At 38.5% G+C, this 26,976-nt stretch overlaps 1 pseudogene; it reads right to left on the reverse strand.

The window, feature by feature from the left end:
• LOC116904345 overlaps positions 1-26,976 on the reverse strand; it is a 119,474-nt pseudogene that overhangs the window by 82,114 nt on the left and 10,384 nt on the right.

The following is a 26,976-nucleotide window of genomic DNA, read 5'->3' on the forward strand; positions in this document are numbered from 1 at the left end:
TGCAAATTAGTTATGGCATGGACCATACCCTTAAGAATAGACAAGTCATAGGCAATTAATTACCAATAGCTCCTCAGTTCGGGGTGGGACTTGGTCCAGCCTTTCACCTCCATTCTGAGATTTTTATCTGGCTTGATTTTTGCACAGGTTTTACATCCATCCTAATTTCTGTGAGTTGATTTGTGTAAATCAGCCTGTTGCAGTCAGCAATATGTTTCCATGTAATTATCATGTGCTTCTGATTCTGACAGTCTTCAGCACCTTTTCTCCAAGGCCCCTGAACCTCGGGAGAGCATAAAGTACATGTGCATGTGGATGTGCGTGTGTGTGTGTTGGTATGTATATGTGTTATAGATGATGTCACATTCAAGAATGAGTACTCCATAGTCACTTGTTCTCTGTACCTTGACCAGTTAAAGGTTTCTGTGTTAATAACCATCAACAGAAAAATAAAGCTGTTCTGATGAGGTTTGATAATTGCACTAAACTTTGATTATGACAAGTTGTTAAGAACTTATTTAATGCTAGGTCCCAGCAGCAGAGTACTAGCATTCCTGTGCCCTCCTATTTCAACAGTCTTGTGAGTTTGAGATATATAATTTATTTATCATCTGTCCATTCTTATGTTTAGCTTCTCATAGTTTTTTTCCTTCCATTAAATTATTCACTTACTTACTTTACATTTTGATTACAGAACTCCCTCTTCTCCCAGTCCCTGCTCACATGATCCCTCCCCCTTCACTTCTGAAAATGAGGGAGGTTCGTCCTGAGGTCTATGGTGAGAACCAACACACCCTGGTACCTTAAGTCACTGCAAGACTAGGCACATCCTCTCTCACCAAGGTGAAACAAGGTATCCCAGAGGGGGACACAACCCATAAGCAAGCGACAGAGTCAGGGTAAGACCCAACTCCAGTAGTTGGGGGACTCCTATGAAGACCAAGCTGAACATGCATAGTACAGGGGCCCTGAGCATACCCCTTGTTTGCTCTTTGGTAGGTGATCTAGTCTCTTCAAGTCCCCAAGTTCTCAGGTTAGTTGACTGTTGTCCTTCTTGTGGAGTCCCTGTCCCCTCCAAGTTCTTCAACCTCTCTCAACTCTTCCAGATGACTTCCCACCCTCTGTCTAAAGTTTGCCTGTGGATCTCTGCATATGTTTCGGGCAGCCTCTGGGTGGAGCCTCTCAGATTACAGTTATGCTAGCTATGTGTGATTTAACCTTAAAATACAGAGAACACCTTTTTAATCAACATTTCTCTATGTACCTAGTCCTGTAGTGACTTGAGTTACCAGGGTGTGTTGGTCCTCACCATAGACCTCAGGACGAACCTCCCTCATTTTCAGAAGTGAAGGAGGAGGGATCATGTGAGCAGGGACTGGGAGAAGAGGGAGATCTGTAATTAGGATGTAAAGTGAGTAAATATCAAGGAGATCTAAGGGCAGAGGTATGGAAGCTACCTGCCAAAGACACATGGTCAGTTGCCATTATAGAAGAGAAAGACCAGATTAGGACAAACCTAAAATGCCTTAGCTCAGGCTGTTATGTAATCAAAGGAAAGATAATCCTGTTCTTGACAGAGGACAGCTAGTCCAAATTTTTGAGGATAATTATGTGGCAAGATAGGTCTGGTTAAGGGATCAATGGGAAGATGAAATCAGAAGACTTCTCTCTGCCACTAGATACAACGTCTGCAGAGACTGAGAACTCTGAAAATCCAGGAAGGTCCTCAATGAGTGAAGCTTTCTTACTCCAGCTTAATACTTATCAATTAGTGTATTTTGAAATTATGGTGACAGGTTTTCCAATAAAATCTCAATGTTGTGGTTTACTTCCTTACTTCTAGTGTACCTGATAGATATTCCTGGCAGGAACATTAGCCATGCTAACTTGAAGAACTCAAGTGCTTTACAGATGATTGAGGTAAGGTTAGTAAACAGAAGCTCCTGATAGAAGGGGAGACTATCTAGGTGAAAAGATACAGCACCAGTAGTTGTAGTTTGTCTGCATGGCACTGTTGTACAACACATGGCCCATAATCTACTGTGCTGTCATCATGACACTAATTATAGATCCACCACGAATCATTTGTAGTGATATAATTCTCATTCATGACATTAACATCTTTTGAAGGATCTGACTGTGACCAGGTTAGTGACCAGTGCCTACAATATAGGTACTTATGAAGTAAAGGCAGGAAAATGCAATCAAGGTCAGCCAATGATACACAGAGAGCTTGATACCAGCCCAGGCTACAGAAAACACTTAAAAATATTTATCTCTTGATACCACAACCTAGGTACTATCTTCCATTGCATTCACTATAAAAATACACTCACAAATACATATTTTCAAGAAAAAACATTTTTATTATAATTAAATAACACATTAAATAGATAATAACCCCATTCATATGAAATGAATCCTATTATATAAAAATTAGATTGTGTGTCTATTACATTGTGTTTACATATCATTATTTCTGAATAATATTATTATCTGTATTGAAAGGTGGATAACATATTAGTATATTCTACATTTATTTCAAGTTATAAAGTATCAAGCATATAGGAGATATAATTTTCTGCAGTGCCCATTGTGCATGGCAATTGAGAGCCTCTCTGTAGTATAGGAATCACACTGACAACCACAGGGTGAATGTCCCAGAGGGGTTATTCTACAAGGCCATCAAAAGTCATCCTACTTTTAATCTATTTTGAAAATCAAAGATCTCACCATTGCTGAATTTCTTAAGGCCACTCATCTACTTTATGTTTCCTGTGATATATAGTCTAATCTAGCTTGGAGGTGAAAGACACAGTTAAGGAGAATTTTGCCATGAAGCACTTTGAGTCTAAAGGGCTATTAATGATCATAATGGATATAGCAACAGAAAAAATGTTTCTTGTGTCTTTATAGGAATGTACTTTGCTAACAGAGCTGACTCAGTACATAATATCTGGTTAATAAATTTTTATATTTTTGAATGATAAACCTATTTTGTGTGTTTCTGTCAGACTAAATTAGCATCTTATATAACACAAATGATGTTTTATGCTGTTTTCTTCTCCTCAAAGTCACAGAAGTATATACTTCATTTCTGAAGAATAAAAAAATTAAACATATTCAAGTCTCTAAGAAAATATTTCCTCTGGCTTGCTACTTATACATATGTTTTTTGAAACCTCTCTTCAGTTTCAATCAAAGTATCCTATATCCTCATCTTTACATCCCTTTACAATGAATTAACTCTCGCTAAAATCTCCCCAGTATGGTTCATTTTGAACAGCTCAATTATGCAAAATGTCCTATGCTATCTTATGTGCTTTCACCCTTTTGGTTTAAAATCCAGAGAAATTGAAAAGGAGTGTTTGAGATCCTGAGATTCATCACAGAGAAGAGTGATCAGAAATTCCATCAGCTATGTACCCAAAGATACACACACACACACAAAAAAAATCACAAGTAATAAATTGGGGTAGTGGAGACCAAGAAACAAACAAACAAACAACTCTCAGAAAAATAAGTATGTCCCTTATAGAGTTGACAATAATGTGGAAAAGTGAAACCAAGAAAGGGAATAACATTTGAAATGTAAATTTAAAAAATCCAATGAAAAAAGAAAGAAAAAGTAGACTCTAAAATTGAGAGAATTTAAATAGAAACAGAATGAAAGGAGAGAAAATATTGACTGCACACACATGTAAACCCTATATTCAGGAAACTGAGGCAGGAAAGTCAAGATTCCATATTGAAACTCCTCTTTAATAAACAAAGGAATAGATGCATGTAGACAGAAAAACAAAAGTTTAGACCACCCTAACTAACAAATGGCTAAGGAAAATTATGATGTTAAAGTAAATAACTCTAGTATTCCACAAACTCTGCTGACATATAGAGAGAGGAAATTAAAGGTTTAAGCATGAATCGGGTGCTGAGAAATTATATAATTTATATAAATTTATCTGGTAGCTGATCTCTATGAAATCCCTCAAAAGTTACAAGGAAACACCAAACAAATGTGATAGTCCCACTTAAATTATAAAAATTAACACTGGTCATAATGCTTTGTAGTTGTAAATATAGTATTACCTAAGAAAACAATTTTTATTCTTAGCTACTACAGACTTTTTGTTCTAACTAGAGTTACAAAAGACGTATGTTTAATTTTATATTTGACAGTCCATACCTCAGTATTTTAGCATCTACAAAATTCTTATTCTCTTACAACCAACTTACTTTAGAAGTGAGTAAAGTTAGCCAGGTTAATTAATAACCTGTATGATCTTACTGTTCAAGGATCCAAGTAGATACTAAGATACACAGTAGTTGTTTCATAGTTGGTAACAAAGTTTAGAATCTCCTTAATGCTTGAGAAGTAAACACTTCAAAGCTCTCCTGCAACTCTATGAAATTAAGGACAATAGTAGGAGGTATCTACTAGGCTTTGAGGAACACAGTTTCATTACTGTGCACTCATTAAATCACTACAGTGGGTAATGATCTTTTGTTGGAGTGTCTGCTACTTATAGACGGAAATTAAAAGCAGTATAATACCTGAGAATCCTTAGAAAAGATTCTGACCAAAATAAATAAAAAAGGTGGAAAACTAAGTAAAGTAGGAGATTAATATTTGATATGCCCATCACAAGTCATTTTAAAATAAATTTAAATTATTCAAGCATCAGAATACAAATTTCTATTGAAAAGCATTTGATATATGTAACTGAGATACCCACTGTGTCCCTAATATAAGATTTTGAGAAGATCAGTATATCTTTGTGACTCTTTTCCATTTCATTTGCATAATCACAATACATTTGAGTTAATATTTGAATAATGGATGTTTGTCTGAAGTAACATACCTGTCAAAGCCATGAAATTTGAAATGGAAATTATTTATTTGAGGAATCCAGGCTTGAGTTGATTTATAGGATAAAATTTAATAGAAATCATATCAATCTTCAAATCAGAAAACACAAGTTGCTAGTCTTTAACTTCTGTTTGATGGAGGATAAGGAAGAAGCACAACTTATGTTTGTGCCTTGAGTTTTTCTAACATATAAGATGAATGATAAATTAATATTTAATACTAAAAATTATAAACTTGTTAAATCATTAAACAGAGTCTCTTAGCAGCATACAACTTTTAGTAGGTATAAAATATTAAACATGGTCACTCTTTTTAAGAAGCAAATTTAATGTTAAAGAAACTTAAATAAAACTATAATTACGATTTGATTTGTAATATGAATGTGTCTCAAATAAGTTACTAAGGGTTGAAGAGAAGTCATATAATGGCAGTTATATTGAAGGTCTTCCATTTTTCTAGTATTGGTACAATACACATATGAAGATATTAGGCAGATGAAAATTGAGATGAACATTCTCAGAAGAAAGGTATTACAGAGAAGAGGATAAAGGTCATGATTTAAGCTGAAAACAAAAATAAGGGTTTTATGATCAAAGGCGTTCACTTTTTATTGTTTTTTAACAGAAGAAGGCATGGCAAGGTCTTCATCTGGACATACTTGTACTAGGTTTACATTTTTAAAGTTTATTTCAGTCATATCATATGCAACAGTGAATTATAAGGATCAAGTTTCCCTCTCAGTAAGTCTGTAGGGAAATGGAGGTGATTTAGTGAGAAGATTCAGTTAATGGAACGTCACAAGAAACGAAAGGGTAAATTTACGAATGATCAAGTTCACAGACTCATTTTAATCTACTCACATGTGAGTTTGTGATGAAAATAACAGGAAAAGAGAGTGAAGTGTTGATGTGATGCAAAGAAGAAGGCTTTCAGGGGATGTTGCCTGTAGTATATAAAGACAAAGTTTTACAGCAGTTAGTAAACCACTGCACAGGAAGATGAAATTGGACAGACAAGTGGATGCAGTAATGGGAACTCATGGAGAAAGACAAACATGGCATATACTTGCTTCTAAGGGCATATTATCTGGTAAGTAACGGATACTCATGATACCATCCACAGACTTAGAGAGGATATGTAACAAGGAGTGCTCAAGAGGGGGTACATGGATCTATATGGGAAGGGGAAATACATTAGATTGTGTGAGCGGACTGGAAAACAGGAGGGATCAGGCAGAGAAGGGGGTGGCATGGACAAAGAGAGTACAGGAAGAAAGGACTGGAATTGGGGGCAATTGAAGGTCAATGTGGAGACCTATTTCAGTGGAAACTCCGAGAAACCTATGAAGGTGACCCAAGCAAACACTCCTAGCAGTGGGGAGATACAGAGACTGAACTGTCCATTTTCTGTAACCAGACAAGGCTTCTAGTGGTGAGACTGGTATACCAACCCAGCCACAAAACCTTTGACTGAGAAGTGGATCTGGAAGAGAGTGAAGATTGAAGGAAGATGTTGGACGGAGTAGAGGGAGGGGAACCTGTAGTTAGGATGTATTATCTGAGACAAGATTTAAAAGACAACACAAAGAAAAACTAAAGTATATTTGGAAGTCACAAGGGCAAAGAAAAAAATTAAATGCTGGCAATTAAGAAGCAGTGAAATTTTAAAATATCTACCGTCAATTATAAGAAGATACATTAACTAGAAGCATACAAATAGAATGAAATGTTCAAGATTTTATTCATCAGTTTCAACTCTTTTGTAAGGTTTCGTATTTTGATAATTGGATATATTAAGCTACCCAAGTCAGAGCTGTAAAGAACACTGATGAAAGGACAAGTCCTTTAAGGGAGCGAATCTTTTTATGTATGTATGTATGTATGTATGTATGTATGTATGTATGTATTTAAAATCCACTTGTTGACCCCATCTTCCACAGTTCCTCATCCCATTCCTTTTCCTCCTGTCTCTGAGAGGATGCTTCCCTCCAACCAGGACTTCCCTCTCCCTGGGGCCTCAAGTGCTTCTCTTTTCCCACTGAAGCCAGACCAGGCAGTCCTCTGCTGGAAATGTGTTGTAGGCCTTAGATCAGCTCATGTATGCTGCCTAGTTACGGGCTCAGTGTCTGGGAGCTTCCGCAGGTTAGTTGAGACTGCTGTCCTTTCTATGGGGTCGACCTCCCATTCAGCTTCTTCAATCCTTCCCCTAATTCAACCATAGGAATCCCTGACTGGAATCCAATGGTTGGGTATCAGCCACTCTCAGTCAGCTGCTGGTTGTGCCCCTCAGAGGACAGATGCTAGTGTTGATGGTTTGAACTTTTACTAAACAAAAGAGGTGATTGCATAGTTAGGAAACGTGTTTTGTTGTTGTTGTTGTTGTTGTTTTGTTTTGTTTTTTGGTTTTTTTTTTTTCGAGCTGGGGACCAACCCAGGGCCTTGCGCTTGCTAGGCAAGAGCTCTACCACTGAGCTAAATCCCCGACCCCTAGAAAACTTGTTTGAGACCAAAAAAAAAAAAAAAAAAAGCTGTTTATTAGCAGACTATATAAATCTGACCAAGATATATGAAGCAAATAATTTAAATGTATGTTGTACATTTTCCTCAATATTTTAAGATGTAATTATACAGGTGAAAATAAGAGGTACATGACTGTTATAAGATATGAATGTTCCCAACTCCTCTTTCCTCTGCAATACCAGTTTCATAAACTCTCATTAAATGCTATAAAAACTAAATGTAAGAAAATACACCGCTCTGCTCCCAGAACCCGTGGGAGAGATACCTTACCGCTTGGTCAGGTGGGCACTCCTGAGGCTGCAGAGCGGAAGAGACCACCAACACTGCCCACCCCTGCCCACATCCCTGACCCAAGAGGAAACTGTACAAGGCCTCTGGGTTCCTGTGGGGGAGGGCCCAGGAGCAGCAGGAGCCCTGCCTGAGACACCGCCAGAACCTGAAGGAAACAGACCGGATAAACAGTTCTCTGCACCCAAATCCCGTGGGAGGGAGAGCTAAACCTTCAGTGAGGCAGACACGCCTGCGAAACCAGAAGAGACTGCTCTCTGCACACATTACTGATTCCAGAGGAAAACACCGGAGGCCATCTGAACCCTGGTGCACGGAGGCCCCGGAAGAGGCGGCGAGATCTTCCTGGTTGCTGCCACCACGGAGAGCCCGTGGGCAGAACCCTGCGAGCGAACTTGAACCTCGGGACCACAGGTAAGACTAACTTATCTGCTGCAAGTGACCTGCCTGGTGAACTCAAGGCACAGGTCCACAAGAACAGCTGAAAACCTGTAGAAAGGAAAAACTACAGGCCCGAAAGCAGAACACTCTGTCCCCATAACTGACTGAAAGAGAGGAAAACAGGTCTACAGCACTCCTGACACACAGGCCTATAGGACAGTTTAGCCACTGTCAGAAATAGCAGAACAAAGTAACACTAGAGATAATTTGATGGCGAGAGGCAAGCGCAGGAACCCAAGCAACAGAAACCAAGACTACATGGCACCATCGGAGCAGAATTCTCCCATCAAAACAAACATGGAATATCCAAACATACCAGAAAAGCAAGATCTAGATTCAAAATCATATTTGACCATGATGCTGGAGAACTTCAAGAAAGACATGATGAACTACCTTAGAGAACAAGTAGAAGCCTACAGAGAGGAATCGCAAAAATGCCTGAAAGAATTCCAGGAAAACATAAATAAACAAGTAGAAGCCCATAGAGAGGAGACACAAAAATCCCTGAAAGAATTCCAGGAAAACACAATCAAACAGTGGAAGGAATTAAAAATGGAAATAGAAGCAATCAAGAAAGAACACATGGAAACAACCCTGGATATAGAAAACAAAAAGAAGAGACAAGGAGCTGTAGATACAAGCTTCACCAACAGAATACAAGAGATGGAAGAGAGAATCTCAGGAGCAGAAGATTCCATAGAAATCATTGACTCAACTGTCAAAGATAATGTAAAGCGGAAAAAGCTACTGGTCCAAAACATACAGGAAATCCAGGACTCAATGAGAAGATCAAACCTAAGGATAATAGGTATAGAAGACAGTGAAGACTCCCAGCTCAAAGGACCAGTACATATCTTCAACAAAATCATAGAAGAAAACTTCCCTAACCTAAAAAAAGAGATACCCATATGCATACAAGAAGCCTACAGAACTCCAAATAGATTGGACCAGAAAAGAAACACCTCCCGTCACATAATAGTCAAAACACCAAATGCACAAAATAAAGAAAGAATATTAAAAGCAGTAAGGGAAAAAGGTCAAGTAACATATAAAGGCAGACCTATCAGAATCACACCAGACTTTTCGACAGAAACTATGAAGGCCAGAAGATCCTGGACTGATGTCATTCAGACCCTAAGAGAACACAAATGCCAGCCCAGGCTACTGTATCCTGCAAAACTCTCAATTAACATAGATGGAGAAACCAAGATATTCCATGACAAAACCAAATTTACACAATATCTTTCTACAAATCCAGCGCTACAAAGGATAATAAATGGTAAAGCCCAACATAAGGAGGCAAGCTATACCCAAGAAGAGGCAAGAAACTAATCGTCTTGGCAACAAAACAAAGAGAAGAAAAGCACACAAACATAACACATCCAAGTATGAATATAACAGGAAGCAATAATCACTATTCCTTAATATCTCTCAACATCAATGGCCTCAACTCCCCAATAAAAAGACATAGATTAACAAACTGGATACATAACGAGGACCCTGCATTCTGCTGCCTACAGGAAACACACCTCAGAGACAAAGACAGACACTACCTCAGAGTGAAAGGCTGGAAAACAACTTTCCAGGCAAATGGTCGGAAGAAGCAAGCTGGAGTAGCCATTCTAATATCAAATAAAGTCAATTTTCAACTAAAAGTCATCAAAAAAGATAAGGAAGGACACTTTATATTTATCAAAGGAAAAATCCACCAAGATGAACTCTCAATCCTAAATATCTATGCCCCAAATACAAGGGCACCTACATACGTAAAAGAAACCTTACTAAAGCTCAAAACACATATTGCACCTCACACAATAATAGTAGGAGACTTCAACACCCCACTCTCATCAATGGACAGATCATGGAAACAGGAATTAAACAGAGACGTAGACAGACTAAGAGAAGTCATGAGCCAAATGGACTTAACGGATATTTATAGAACGTTCTACCCTAATACAAAAGGATATACCTTCTTCTCAGCTCCTCATGGTACTTTCTCCAAAATTGACCATATACTTGGTCAAAAAACGGGCCTCAACAGGTACAGAAAGATAGAAATAATCCCATGCGTGCTATCGGACCACCACGGCCTAAAGCTGGTCTTCAATAACAATAAGGGAAGAATGCCCACATATACGTGGAAATTGAACAATGCTCTACTCAATGATAACCTGGTCAAGGAAGAAATAAAGAAAGAAATTAAAAACTTTTTAGAATTTAATGAAAATGAAGGTACAACATACCCAAACTTATGGGACACGATGAAAGCTGTGCTAAGAGGAAAACTCATAGCGCTGAGTGCCTGCAGAAAGAAACAGGAAAGAGCATATGTCAGCAGCTTGCCAGCACACCTAAAAGCTCTAGAACAAAAAGAAGCAAATACACCCAGGATGAGTAGAAGGCAGGAAATAATCAAACTCAGAGCTGAAATCAACCAAGTAGAAACAAAAAGGACCATAGAAAGAATCAACAGAACCAAAAGTTGGTTCTTTGAGAAAATCAACAAGATAGATAAACCCTTAGCCAGACTAACGAGAGGACACAGAGAGCGTGTCCAAATTAACAAAATCAGAAATGAAAAGGAAGACATAACTACAGATTCAGAGGAAATTCAAAAAATCATCAGATCTTACTATAAAAGCCTATACTCAACAAAACTTGAAAATCTGCAGGAAATGGACAATTTCCTAGACAGATACCAGGTACCGAAGTTAAATCAGGAACAGATAAACCAGTTAAACAACCCCATAACTCCTAAGGAAATAGAAGCAGTCATTAAAGGTCTCCCAACCAAAAAGAGCCCAGGTCCAGACGGGTTTAGTGCAGAATTCTATCAGACCTTCATAGAAGACCTCGTACCAATATTATTCAAACTATTCCACAAAATTGAAACAGATGGAGCACTACCGAACTCCTTCTATGAAGCCACAATTACTCTTATACCTAAACCACACAAAGACCCAACAAAGAAAGAGAACTTCAGACCAATTTCCCTTATGAACATCGACGCAAAAATACTCAACAAAATTCTGGCAAACCGAATCCAAGAGCACATCAAAACAGTCATCCACCATGATCAAGTAGGCTTCATCCCAGGCATGCAGGGATGGTTTAATATACGGAAAACCATCAACGTGATCCATTATATAAACAAACTGAAAGAACAAAACCACATGATCATTTCATTAGATGCTGAGAAAGCATTTGACAAAATTCAACACCCCTTCATGATAAAAGTCCTGGAAAGAATAGGAATCCAAGGCCCATACCTAAACATAGTAAAAGCCATATACAGCAAACCAGTGGCTAACATTAAACTAAATGGAGAGAAACTTGAAGCAATCCCACTAAAATCAGGGACTAGACAAGGCTGCCCACTCTCTCCCTACTTATTCAATATAGTTCTTGAAGTTCTAGCCAGAGCAATCAGGCAACAAAAGGAGGTCAAGGGGATACAGATCAGAAAAGAAGAAGTCAAAATATCACTATTTGCAGATGATATGATAGTATATTTAAGTGATCCCAAAAGTTCCACCAGAGAACTACTAAAGCTGATAAACAACTTCAGCAAAGTGGCTGGGTATAAAATTAACTCAAATAAATCAGTAGCCTTCCTCTACACAAATGAGAAACAAGCCGAGAAAGAAATTAGGAAACGACACCCTTCATAATAGACCCAAATAATATAAAGTACCTCGGTGTGACTTTAACCAAGCAAGTAAAAGATTTGTACAACAAGAACTTCAAGACTCTGAAGAAAGAAATTGAAGAAGACCTCAGAAGATGGAAAGATCTCCCATGCTCATGGATTGGCAGGATTAATATAGTAAAAATGGCCATTTTACCAAAAGCGATCTACAGATTCAATGCAATCCCCATCAAAATACCAATCCAATTCTTCAAAGAGTTAGACAGAACAATTTGCAAATTCATCTGAATAACAAAAAACCCAGGATAGCTAAAACTATCCTCAACAATAAAAAAAGGACTTCAGGGGAATCGCTATCCCTGAACTCAAGCAGTATTACAGAGCAATAGTGATAAAAACTGCATGGTATTGGTACAGAGACAGACAGATAGACCAATGGAATAGAATTGAAGACACAGAAATGAACCCACACACCTATGGTCACTTGATTTTTGACAAAGGAGCCCAAACCATCCAATGGAAAAAAGATAGCATTTTCAGCAAATGGTGCTGGTTCAACTGGAGGTCAACATGTAGAAGAATGCAGATCGATCCATGCTTATCACCCTGTACAAAGCTTAAGTCCAAGTGGATCAAGGACCTCCACATCAAACCAGACACACTCAAACTAATAGAAGAAAAACTAGGGAAGCATCTGGAACACATGGGCACTGGAAAAATTTCCTGAACAAAACACCAATGGCTTATGCTCTAAGATCAAGAATCGACAAATGGGATCTCATAAAACTACAAAGCTTCTGTAAGGCAAAGGATACTGTGGTTAGGACAAACGGCAACCAACAGATTGGGAAAAGATCTTTACCAATCCTACAACAGATAGAGGCCTTATATCCAAAATATACAAAAAAGAACTCAAAAGTTAGACCAAGAGGGAGACAAATAACCCTATTAAAAAAATGGGGTTCAGAGCTAAACAAAGAATTCACAGCTGAGGAATGCCGAATGGCTGAGAAACACCTAAAGAAATGTTCAACATCTTTAGTCATCAGGGAAATGCAAATCAAAACAACCCTGAGATTTCACCTCACACCAGTGAGAATGGCTAAGATCAAAAACTCAGGTGACAGCAAATGCTGGCGAGGATGCGGAGAAAGAGGAACACTCCTCCATTGTTGGTGGGGTTGCAGACTGGTACAACCATTCTGGAAATCAGTCTGGAGGTTTCTCAGAAAATTGGACATTGAACTGCCTGAGGATCCAGCTATACCTCTCTTGGGCATATACCCAAAAGATGCCCCAACATATAAAAAAGACACGTGCTCCACTATTCATCGCAGCCTTATTTATAATAGCCAGAAGCTGGAAAGAACCCAGATGCCCTTCAACAGAGGAATGGATACAGAAAATGTGGTACATCTACACAATGGAATATTACTCAGCTATCAAAAACAACGACTTTATGAAATTCGTAGGCAAATGGTTGGACCTGGAAAATATCATCCTGAGTGAGCTAACCCAATCACAGAAAGACATACATGGTATGCACTCACTGATAAGTGGCTATTAGCCCAAATGCTTGAATTACCCTAGTTGCCTAGAACAAATGAACCTCAAGACGGATGATCAAAATGTGAAGGCTTCACTCCTTCTTTAAAAGGGCAACAAGAATACCCTTGGCAGGGAAGAGAGAGGCAAAGATTAAAACAGAGACTGAAGGAACACCCATTCAGAGCCTGCCCCACATGTGGCCCCTATATATATAGCCACCCAATTAGACAAGATGGATGAAAAAAGAAGTGCAGACCGACAGGAGCCGGATGTAGATCGATCCTGAGAGACACAGCCAGAATACAGCAAATACAGAGGCGAATGCCAGCAGCAAACCACTGAACTGAGAACGGGACCCCGTTGAAGGAATCAGAGAATGAACTGGAAGAGCTTGAAGGGGCTTGAGACCCCATATGTACAACAATGCCAAGCAACCAGAGCTTCCAGGGACTAAGCCACTACCTAAAGACTATACATGGACTGACCCTGGACTCTGACCTCGTAGGTAGCAATGAATATCCTAGTAAGAGCACCAGTGGAAGGGGAACCCCTGGGAAGCCCTTAGGGGAAGCCCTAAGACTGAACCCCCAGTGAACTAGACTGTTGGGGGGAGGGCAGCAATGGGGGGAGGGTGGGGAGGGGAACACCCATAAGGAAGGGGAGGGGGGAGGGGGATGTTTGCCCGGAAACCGGGAAAGGGAAAAACACTCGAAATGTATATAAAAAATAATCAAGTTAATAAAAAAAATATATATATATTAAAAAAAAAAAAAGAAAATACACCACTTAGAATTCATTATAACAATATCTCCCTTTAGTTATTTTTACTGATTTTATTATTTGACCATATAGGATCAACTAAAACTATATGATATGATATTCAGTGTAGCTTAGAGTGTGTCATTGATAAAATATTAAACTATGTAATGTAGGTGACTTCCCATTATGGCATGTTTTATAATTTATAGTCAATATTGGCATTTGAAAATAGCATATTTTAAAATTAATTATTTCACTTTTCTCTTTATTGCTCTCTCACTCTCCTCTGTATGTGAATGTTGTGTGTGTGTGTGTGTGTGTGTGTGTGTGTGTGTGAGAGAGAGAGAGAGAGAGAGAGAGAGAGAGGAGAGGGAGAGAGAGAGAAGAGAGAGGGGGGGAGAGAGAGAGAGAGAGAGAGAGAGAGAGAGAGAGAGAGAGAGAGAGAGAGAGAGGGAGAGTGAGTGCTGGAGTTTGTTCTCTTTGTTCACCATGGGAACCCAGTAATTGAGATTGAACTCACTTCATTAGTATGACATGGAGTATATTTATCAGATGAAACATCTCACTGGTCTGATGAAGTATACCTTTTGATACGGCACCATGAACAAACATAATAATCATTTCATATGCAATACAGTATTATTTGGTTTATTCTAGAATCTGATAAGATTTTTCTTTCATTTTTAGTTTTCTCTTTACTTTTTATCCTAGAACTTAACTCACTGCAACAATTTTGGTAGCTGAAGCTCTGATGAAGAGAAAAAAAATGTTCATTAAATGATCTGATGTTAGAAAGTAAAGTGAGATTTTAGAAAGTCATTGGAAGTTTTCTTTTGTTTGGAAAATAAATTGTAACCGAATTCATCATTTAAATTTCAAAGAACAAAGTAATTCTGCAAGTATTTCTCCATCTTTGGACACTACTCACACAAAAAATTCTTTTAAAGCTAATAGCAAGTAAGTATCACAATTTCATAATCAAACTAGATCAGCAGAATCTGATACATGTGAGTATCCAATTAGGCAAATGTAACAGTTTTCAGAAATAATTTTCAATATACTTGCATGAGAGGACATCTAGACCTCCATGTCTTTATTCTCCTTTGCCTATGGGCTCAGGCAAAATTAAAGTAAGTGTGCTATGAGTGAAGATGAATCATGATACCACAGACACTCTCAACTTTACTTCTTCTGAAAATACCCACAACCACCGTTAGTACTGTACTTTCATTTAAATGCAATATTTGGGATAATTTTCTGAACCTCTAGGTATCTCTCCATATAATCTGGTCATAATGAAATGAGGCTTAGAATGTGCTTGGGTCTTGTTTTTCACTCTCATTATCCAGTCACCTTATCAACATTTATTAATCATTTACAGTGAACTTAGCACAATAGAATTTAGAGTAAATGCCCCCTCTCTTGAGGAGCTTACATTCTAAAAGGAAAAAGAAATCCACCTGTTTTAAAATGGCAGTTCTGTAAATCATCCTACAGATGAAGTATTCTATAGAGTGTGAACTTTAGGTGTGAGTTAACCTACATCCCCACCCTCACACATATTTAAGAAGAGGAAGGATTTTAAGTGGAGACAGTGACATACCATTCAAGTATGACATCCAAGATAAACATAGTTCAACTGAGTAGAGTTGCACTGCAGGAGAGGATGAGGGGAGATTGTGAGTGCAAGCAGAGGAGACATTGTGTCTAATAAACCTGGGGAGCCAGGAAGATCATGTGGCCTGCTCCCAAATACATGGTCACCAGGAAAGAATACATGGAAAGAAGACAGAGAATGAGAGAAAAGAAAAGGGAAGGAAAGGAAAGGAAAGGAAAGGAAAGGAAAGAAAAGGAAAGAAAAGAAAAGAAAAGAAAAGGAAAGAATCATGATACTATTCACCTGACAAACAGAAATAAAAGAAACAGAAAGAAAATCAGAAACAGGCTCTAAGAGCATCAAGAAATTCTTAAAACCCAAGAACAATTTGGAAACACAAAATTTAACATTTAATGCTTCTCCGTGGCATGATGGACCAAGAGCATTGTGGTTTCCTAGGTAAGACAATGCCTCAAATCAAAATTACCTTCTCTCAATCAAACTTCCCGCGAATCAGGGGAAAAATAGCACTTCAATTTTAGGGAAAGGGGGTTAATCGGGGTAGATTGTGGGACATTGTGGAGAATGATAATCAGCAGTTTTTGTTATGATAAAGTTTGTGTTCAAAATTGGTAAAAGCCTATTAGCTGCCAAAAGGAAATAAGGAATGTTACTAAGAATTTACAAGTTCCTTAACCAAAAATTAATTTATATGAAAACTCTAGAGAATGTAGGTGAAAGGTACAGTCATAGACATTTTATTCCACTTATGGGTCCTGTACTTAATACACATTTCTTACAATTATACTTGATTTTTCACGAAAATTTCATAAGGCACCAAACAAAGCTAGCCATCATCTCAAGTCATTTTTCTGTTAACTAGTTTTATAGCACATAAATGTTAGGCAAGTATCAGAGGAGAAAAAAATCACAAAAACAAACAAATAAAAATATTGAAAAAAGTTAAAATAGGATTTGGCTTACTACTGTGTATGATATACATGGATCAGTGAACACCAAGCAATTAACTATATTGCAACTTTACTTTTACATTTCCTCTTAGGTTTCTAAAATATTTAAATTCACATAAAATATATGGCAAAACCAATGAAACAAAACAGCAGATAGCATTGCGAATAGTGGGATGTGAAACATTTCTGTCTAATCCTCTAAACTGTGGTCAAGGATGTACATGCTGAGACATGATCCCAATGTGCACCCTCAGAGTGTCTATTTTATCACAGCCTTGCAAGTATTCTCCACTTTAAAATATGCACAATAACTACACTTGTGACTGGATCCAATTATCCTTTTTATTACCCACCATCAGAAAGCCATACATCCACATTTTGTTTTCTTTGACATGTCAGCACCTTTAAAATTAACTTTTCTGAAGCTATCCTGTACCAAAATACTGTGTCAAACTTGTATAATTTACAAATAGTCCACATCCCTATATTGGCCACTTCAAAGTGAAAATGAGAAACTCCCTAAAGTTAACGAGCTCTACTCTTAATAGTAAAGCTTAAAATTCACAATGGAACTATAGAAATTCAAGCAGAAGTAAAAACCCATCATAAATCATAAGCAAAATAAAACTATTGCGGAACAGCATGGAAGGCAAGTAGTCTAGTGTCTGAATTGTAGGGTGAGCCACATAACTGTTGGAAGGCCAGTTACTTTCCCCCTTTCTCCGCCTTCTGCTTCATGTCCTTGGGTAGCTGATGACCGCAAGGCCAAATGGTCTCTCAGTAACTATTTTATTAGTGAGTTGTTTTTGTATGATTCTTTATCAATGTACCAAGTTCAACAATGGCTTCATCAAAAGCTGTTTTTGCAGAGGGCAGGGTTCTCTGGGAAACTCAGAATCTTATAATAGAACATAGAGAAGTTAAGGGCAAGACCTAGCATGACTGAATGTGCTGGCTACATTGCGTTTTTGTTGAACACATTTTTTGGTACACTTGCTATAGCAGGCCCACAATTCGTTTCTTGTCAACAATAGCAGCAACTTCAGCCAGGTAATGTTAACAGTCGCTTGCCCTCACTTGTTAAATAGAAGGCTTTTCTCTCTGATTGTGAAACAGGGGAAGATCTATTACGAAGTAGAACATACATCATTGCAGATCTCAGCTCAGTCCCAATTTACTCTCTGTATTCTGAAACCATCTTTGCACTTTCTATCTTCTCAGCACTTAAGACAACCCTCCAAGATGATGTATGGGCACCTACAGTATTTTTTTTATGACACCAATGTTGTATTTTAAAAGATGGAGGGAGATATATTCTATAGAGGTTTGGGGAAAGGGGGTGCCTCAGTGGATCTATGCTGAGGCATCACTTTCTGAGGGACCAGTCACATGAAGGTGTAGTATAGAATAGAGTTTATTCGGAGCATGGGGAGGGGAGTTACAAAGGTAGTAGGGCAGAGAAAGAGAGAGAAATAGAGTAAGGAAGAGTAGAGAAGGAGAGGAGTAGAGGCTGGCCATGAGTAAATGGAGAGAAATGGGGAAGGGAATGGGGGGAGAAGGGGATAAAAGGGGAAGAGGGGAAGAGGACGATATCAATATATTTTTATTAATCATTTTATTTGTTTACATTTCAAATAATATCCATTTTCCCAGTTACCCCAACACCAACCTCCACCCATCCCCCCTCACTCCTTCCCCCCTGCTTCTATCAGGGTGCTCTTCCACCCACTCACCCACTCGTGCCATTGATGTCAGATAAGGCCATTCTCTGCTACGTATGTATCTGGTTGGTGGTTTAGTCCCTGGGAACTCTGGATGTTCCAGTTAGTCATATTGTTCTTATGGGATTGCAATCCCCTTTAACTCCTTTAGCCTTTCCTCTTGCTCTTCCATTGGGGTCTTTGGAGTTAGTCTGATGGTTGGCTGTAATAAATTTCCGCATCTGGATTGGTCAGGTGTTTGTGAAACCTCTTAGGGAACAGCCATATAAGGTTCCTGCCATCAAGCACTTCTTGGCATGTACAATAGTATATGTGTCAGGGGTGGGGTGAGGTTGGGGTCTGTAGATAGGATGGATCACTAGGTGAGGCAGTCTCTGGATGGCCTTTCCTTCTGTCTCTGTTCCATTTTTTTGTCCCTGTTTTTCCTTTGGACAGGGACATTTCTGGGTTTAATAGTTTGAACTTCAGGGTTGACCATATCCCCCAACTGGGGACCATGCCTATTTACTAGAGGTGGTCATTACAGGTTGTATCTCCCCTTTGTTGGGTATTTTGGCTAAAGTCATCACCACTGGGTCCTGGGAGCCTCTCACTTTTCTGGAGTCTGGGACTTTCTTGTGGCTATCCCAGTTCCTCCTCCCCTTCAGCTACATGTTTCTATTCAATTTCTTGATTCTCTGTACTTCTCTTCTGTCCATTCCAATACCTGATCCCACCCCCTTTTTTCCTTCCTCCTGCTCTCTCCCTCCCAGGTCTCTTCCTCTCTTTAGCTCCTGTGATTATTTTGTTCCCTGTTCTATGTATGATTGAAATACCTATACTCTGGTCTTCCTTCTTCTTAAGCTGCATTTGGTTTCTGGGTATCAACTTGAGTGAGATAACCTAGACACAAAAGAACACAGATGGTATATACTCTCTGATAGGTGTACTTTAGACCAAAGCTCAGAATACCTACAACATTTTTATAAAGCAATAAAGAGAAGACTTTTCTCGTTAGATAACATGGCTACTTGTTCAGTTACAAATTTCAGGCAATCATATCCTTCAGCCTACTAGGCAAGTTTAACTTTCTGCAAAAGATCATTATTACCCCTAACTGGATATTCTATATCCAGAGCCAGTAGGAATGCACAGATGTGGTTTGGTGATATCTCAAATGTTAAGACTTAAATGCCATCCTCCTGACATGACATGGTTGTTAAAAGCATGAACTCATAGAAATTCTTTTTATTTTTTATTGGTTATTTTATTTACACTTTATTTATTTACATTTCAAGTGATATCCCCTTTCCTGGTTCCCCATCCATAAACCTCCTATTCCATCTTTCTTCTGCTGCTTGTGTGAGGGTGTTCTCACACCTTGCTGCCTCCCTGTCCTGATATTTCCCTACACTGGGGAGTGCAGATTTGGCAGGACCATGGATTTCTCCTCTCATAGTTGTCCAACAAGGCCATCCTCTGCTATATATGCAGCTGGAACCATGGGTCTGTCAATGTGAACACTTTTGATGTTGTTTAGACTCCAAGAGCTCTGGTTGGTTGGTATTTTCTTATGGGGTTGCAAAACCCTTCACCTACTTCAATCCTTTCTCTAACTCCTTCATTGGGGACCCCACTCTCGATTCAATGGTTAGTTACTAGCATCTGCACCTCTAATTGTCATCCTCCAACAAAGTCTCTCAGGAGCTTTATCAGGCTCCTGCCAGCATGTACTTCTTGGCATCAGCAATATTGTTTGAGTTTGGTGGATCCATGTATATGAGCTGGATTCCCAGGTGGGGCAGGATCTGAAGGGCCAATTCTTAGTCTCTGCTCCAAAATTTGTCTCCATAACTTCTTCTACGAATACTTTGCCCCCCCCCTTTTTTCTCTATCTTTATAAACTTGGGTATTTCGGATTTACATTTCAATTGTTACTCCCTTTCCCTGTCTCCAGGCCAATATCCCCCCAAACCCTGCCACCCGCCTTCTATATGCGTGTTTCCCTCCCCATCTTCCCCTCATTACCACCCTCTCCCCAACAATCATGTTCACTGGAGGTTCAGTCTTGGCAGGACCAAGGGCTTCCCCTTCCACTGGTGCTCTTACTAGTCTCTTCATTGCTACCTATGCAGTTGGAGCCCAGGGTCAGTCCATGCATAGTCTTTGGGTAGTGGCTTAGTCCCTGGAAGCTCTGGATGGTTGGCATTGTTGTTCATATGGGGTCTCAAGCCCCTTCAAGCTCTTTCAGTCCTTTCTCTGATTCCTTCAACGGGGGGTCTCGTTTTCAGTTCAGTGGTTTGCTGCTGGCATTCAATATATATTTGCCATATTCTGGCTGTGTCTCTCAGGAGAGATATACATCCGATTCCTGTCAGCCTGCACTTCTTTGCTTCATCCATCTTATCTAGTTGGGTGGCTGTATATGTATGGGCCACATGTTGGGCAGGCCCTGAATGGACATTCCTTCAGCCTCTGTTCTAACTTTGCCTCCCTATTCCTTCCCAAGGGTATTCTTGTTCCCCTTTAAAGAAGGAGTGAAGTATTTGCATTTTGGTCATCCTTCTTGAGTTTCATATGTTCTGTGCATCTAGGGTAATTCAAGCAGTTAGGCTAATATCCACTTATCAATGAGAACATACCATGTGTGTTTTTCTGTGATTGGGCTAACTCACTCAGGATGATATTTTCCAGTTCCATCTATTTGCCTATGATTTTCATAAAGTCATTGTTTTTGATAACTGAGTAGTATTCCATTGTGTAGATGTACCACATTTTCTGTGTCTGTTCCTCTGTTAAAGGACATCTGGGATCTTTCCAGCTTCTGCCTATTATAAATGAGCCTGCTATGAACATAGTGGGGCATGTGTCTTTGTTATATGTTGGGGAATCTTTTTGGTATATGCCCAAGAGAGGTGTAGCTGGGTCCTCAGGTAGTTCAATGTCCAATTTTCTGAGGAACCTCCAGACTGATTTCCAGAATGGTTGTACCAGTCTGCCATCCCACCAACAATGGAGGAGTGTTTTTCTCTTTCTCCACATCCTTGCCCGTATATGCTGTCACCTGAGTTTTTGATCTTAGCCATTCTGACTGGTGTGAGATGGAATCTCAGGGTTGTTTTGATTTGCATTTCCCTGATGACCAAAGATGTTGAACATTTCTTTAGGTGTTTCTTAGCCACTCAGCATTCCTCAGCTGTGAATTCTTTGTTTAGCTCTGAACCCCATTTTTAATAGGGTTATTTGTCTCCCTGCTGTCTAACTTTGTGAGTTCTTCGAATATTTTGGATATAAGCCCTCTATCAGTTGTAGGATTGGCAAAGATCTTTTCCCAATCTGTTAGTTGCCATTTTTTCCTAACAACAGTGTCCTTTGCCTTACAGAAGCTTTGCAGTTTTATGAGATCCCATTTGTCGATTCTTGATCTTAGAGCATAAACCATTGGTGTTTTGTTCAGGAAATTTTCTCCAGTGCCCATGTGTTCGAGATTCTTCCCCACTTTTTCTTCTATTAGTTTGAGTGTATCTGGTTTGATGTGGAGATCCTTGATCCACTCGGACTTAAGTTTGTACAGGGTGATAAGAATGGATCGATCTGCATTCTTCTACATGCTGACCTCCAATTGAACCAGCACCATTTGCTGAAAATTCTATCTTTTTTTCCATTGGATGGTTTGGGCTCCTGTGCCAAAAATCAAATGAACATAGGTGTGTGGGTTCATTTCTGGGTCTTCAATTCTATTCCACTGGTCTAGCTGTCTGTCTCTGTACCAATACCATACAGTTTTTACTATTGCTCTGTAATACTGCTTCAGGGATAGCGATTCCCTCAGAAGTTCTTTTATTGTTGAGGATAGTTTTAGCTATCCTGGCTTTTTTTTTGTTATTCCAGATTAATTTACAAATTGTTCTGTCTAACTCTATGAAGAATTGTGATGGAATTTTGAGGGGGATTGCATTGAATCTGTAGCTCTCTTTTGGTAAAATAGTCATTTTTACTATATTAATGGGCATGGGAGATCTTTCCATCTTCTGAGATTTTCTTCAATTTTTTTCTTCAGAGGCTTGAAGTTCTTATCATACATATCTTTCACTTGCTTGGTTAAAGTCACACCGAGGTATTTTATATTATTTGGGACTATTATGAAGGGTGTCATTTCACTAATTTCTTTCTCAGCTTGTTTCTCTTTTGTGTAGAGGAAGGCTACTGATTTATTTGAGTTAATTTTATACCCAGCCACTTTGCTGAAAGTGTTTATCAGGTATAGTAATTCTCTGGTGGAACTTTTGGGCTCACATAAATATATTATCATATCATCTGCAAATAGTGATATTTTGACTTCTTCCTTACCAACCTGTATCCCTTTGGTCTCCTTTTGTTGTCTGATTGCTCTGGCTAGAACTTGGAGAACTATATTGAATAAGTAGGGAGAGAGTGGGCAGCCTTTTCTAGTCCCTGATTTTTGTGGGATTGCTTCAAGTTTCTCTCCATTTAGTTTAATGTTAACTACTGGTTTGCTGTATATGGCTTTTACTGTTAAGTATGGGCCTTGAATTCCTATTCTTTCCAGGACTTTTATCACGAAAAGGTGTTGAATTTTGTCAAATGATTTCCCAGCATCTACTGAAATGATCATGTGGTTTTTATCTTTCAGTTTGTTTATATAGTGGATGACGTTGATGGTTTTCTGTATATTAAACCATGCCTGCTTCCCTGGGGTGAAGCCTACTTGATCATGATGGATGATTGTTTTGATGTGCTCTTGGATTCAGTTTGCAAGAATTTTATTGAGTATTTTGTGTCGATATTCATAAGGGAAATTGGTCTGAAGTTCTCTTTCTTTGTTGGGTCTTTGTGTGGTTTAGGTGTAAGAGTACTTGTGGCTTCATAGAAGGAATCGGTAGCACTCCAAATGTTTCAATTTTGTGGAGTAGTTTGGATAATATTAGTATGAGGTCTTCTATGAAGGTCTGATAGAATTCTGCACTGAACCCATCTGGACCTGGGCTCCTCTTGGTTGGGAGACCTTTAATGACTACTTCTATTTCTTTTGGAGTTATGGGGTTATGTAAATGGTTTATCTGTTCCTGATTTAACTTTGGTACCTGATATCTAGAAAATTATCCATTTCCTTCAGATTTTCAAGTTTTGTGGAATATTGGCTTTTGTAGTAAGATCTGATGATCTTTTGAATTTCCTCTGATTCTGTAGTTATGTCTCCCTTTTCATTTATGATTTTGTTAATTTAGACATACTCTCTGTGTCCTCTGGTTAGTCTGGCTAAGGGTTTATCTATCTTGTTGATTTTCTCAAAGAACCAGCTTTTGGTTCTGTTGATTCTTTGTATAGTCCTTTTTGTTTCTACTTGGTTGATTTCAGCTCTGAGTTTGATTATTTCCTTCCTTCTACTCCTCCTGGGTGTATTTGCTTCTTTTTGTTCTAGAGCTTTTAGGTGTACTGTCAAGCTGCTGATATATTCTCTCTCCTGTTTCTTTCTGCAGGCACTCAGAACTATGAGTTTTCCTCTTAGCACAGCTTTCATTGTGTCCCATAAGTTTGGGTATGTTGTACCTTCATTTTCATATAGAAATTCCTTAAATGAACTTGATGTGTACATGATTAAGTAAGTTGAAAATTGCAGCACAGAACATGGGAAAATTTTGAGTCCCCTCTTGCAGTTGAGTTGAGGAGCTATTATTGGTAGCTTTATATATAAAACAGCAAAGATTCCATGGTCTTTGTTAGACCTCCAAAGTGCCCATAGCATTTTCTTTATTTGGGGATGGATTTCTGATTAGTTGAAGGCTTTGTGTGGTTTTGTTTTTATTTTCAGAACTAGGGGCCATATTTGATCATGTTTTGTCAAGTTTGCATAGGCAGTGACGTATTTACCTTCCCCCAATCCTCCACTTGGGACCTCATTAACCAGCCTTACTGGACCACACTTTATATCCCTCACTATTACTTCTTATCATGACTACTAGACTTTTCTGTTCTCATCTCTTCCAGGAAATACGCTTTTGAGCTTTAGATTTATACAAGTACTTTCTTCTTTTTCAGAAAACTTTGCCCTGCAGTCCTTATTATATTAACCCCTCAGAAGTTCTGACAGTCCACAATAATTCTATTTGTATACCTTTTGACACAGATAAAAATAATGTTTTGATTTTTTTGTAACATTTTAATTATTTGCTTATGCTCAAAATCCTTCTATCACTAATGACAAACAAGCATTTGTTTGTTTGTTTGTTTGATTGATTGCTTGATTGAGTGAGTAATTGGTATTTTTGTCTATGGCGGGTTCTGGGTAATTTATACTACAACATCCAACGAACAGGGAATTAAATGATCATCACTGAAAGGAACAGCCCAAATATGGATCTGGTGTATCATTAAAAGCTTTGTCCATCTGCCCTAAATTTTTCCTCTGTATTTTGTCCCAATTATTTCCTGAATAAAATCAGAAAAATGATTTATATTTTGTTATCCACAGAGAATGTGTATGACCAATATATATTTGTGGAGGTTATTATGGGCAAAAGCCCGATTAAATATGTAATATCTTATCCAGTATATTCTTGTGGGTATGTAAATTCAATTAAAGTGAGGGAGAGTTTTACCATTTCTTATCACTTAATAGTTGAAGAGATTCCTCTTGTCCACTAAGTTCATTTATGACAAATTTGAAAATAGTGCAAATAAACATTTTCAATATATTAATATTGATAAGGAAAAATTTGTCCTTAGCAATGTACAAGATAATTAAAGAGTATGTATGTGTGCTCATGTATGTATGCATGTTCAAGTATGTGTGTGTTTTATATGCCTGTGTGTATATATGCACATAAGAGATGAAATATTTTTGAGCATATGTATATACATGTATATATATGTTTATGTCTGTTGAAGTTCATAGTATAATTTGTGCAACATATTCAACACAACTTGATTTGCAGGAAAGAATTTATATTATCATTCATCATGGCTACTTCAAACACTAAAATGTCTTGGATCTGTGTTATGAAGTTTATAAATTTGAATGACATTTTGTCAGACTCCTAAGAAATCTGAATTTTTAGGACATTATGCATTGTTTTCATGCTATCAAGTTTTAGATAGTTAATATTACATAATTAATACTACAGAAATGATCAGCCATTAAGAGTGTTTGTGGCTTAGGAGAGGGACCAGAATTCATTTTCAAGAACCCACCAGAGCAGTCTATAACAACCTATAATTCCATCTCAAGCATCTTGGGGTCTCCAAGGCAACTTCAGTGTGACAGCTTCTTATTTCACTCTCTGGGATCTACACATGATCTTCTTGGCTCTTTCTTCAGCTCTGCTCTTTGTAGCACTCTAAGGACAGGCTGATACACTCCATTGCTCATCCTGTTCTTGGTGATCATTCTATGGTACTGGCATATCCAATACACTGAGGTCTTCTTTGCAATTAGTCTTCATCCATACCCGCTCATCAGTTCTCTTCACAATACCAACCCCAAAACCTTTTGGCTGATCCCTTTCATCTTGGGCCTGTCAAAAATAACAGAGGCTTCACCTTCACTGATGGCCTTCCATGACCTCTCACTGTACCAAGCCTCAGCAGCTTTTCATGACCCCTTCATGCCTTCAAAATCAATATCACCTGAGTAACCCTTAAACATTACCAAAAGCAACTGTAGCAAGAGTAACGATCTTGGCTATCTCTGGAACACAGTTTCTTTGTGCTCTCAGAAAACACTTCCCAGAAGATTTCACCTCAGTGATTCCATTCTCTTTTTAATCACCACTAATTTCTTAGCTCCAGTTAATGAGCATCAATTGTCTCAGTAGTCCCTTCTATTTTTCATCCTAAAGCCAGAGCCACATGGCTGAAGCTGCTGAGTTCTGCTGATTAAAGACATGCACCACTATGCCTTGATTTAAGCCTTTCCTCACCCAGAAAAGCTTTGTTCCAGGCTGTCCTTGAACTCACAAATCTGTTTGTCTTTGTCTCCTAGGATTAAAGGTAGAAACCACCATGCCTGGATCTAAGCTTAGCTAGGTAGGATCTTCCTTTGTCGATGCAATTAACATTAATCTCTTTACCTTAGACTTGGGTAGACTCTTCAAACAAGTGCAAAAGGTAGCAACTTTCTTTACCAAAATACTACAAAAATAATCTCTGTGTCAAATATTGAAATTCTCCATTTAAACCTCTTGAGCCAGGTCCTTACAATTCAAATTACCCTCAGAAACAAAGTCTTCCATATTCCTACTAGGATACCCCATTTAAAACAACCCACTGCTTTCCAAACCTAAAATCCCCAAATTCACATTCTTCCAAACTAAAGCATAGTCAGGCCTATCACATCAATACCCCCAGTCACTGCTGCCAACTTTTGTCTTAGTTATGATTTTACTGCTGTGAGCAAATAACATGACCAGGGCAATTATTATAAGGACAACATTCAAGGGCTGTCTTACAGTATCAATGTTGTAACATAGCAACATCCAGGCAGGCATAGAACAGACAGAGCTGAGTTCTACATCCTCATCTGAAGGCTGCTAGCAGGATACTGAGTTCCAGGCAGACAGGTAAGGGTTTTAAAGTGTACACCCACAGTGACATACCTACTTCAATAAGGCCATA

The sequence above is a fragment of the Rattus rattus genome, chromosome 6 (assembly GCF_011064425.1).
Source record: "Rattus rattus isolate New Zealand chromosome 6, Rrattus_CSIRO_v1, whole genome shotgun sequence".
Taxonomy (NCBI): domain Eukaryota; kingdom Metazoa; phylum Chordata; class Mammalia; order Rodentia; family Muridae; genus Rattus; species Rattus rattus.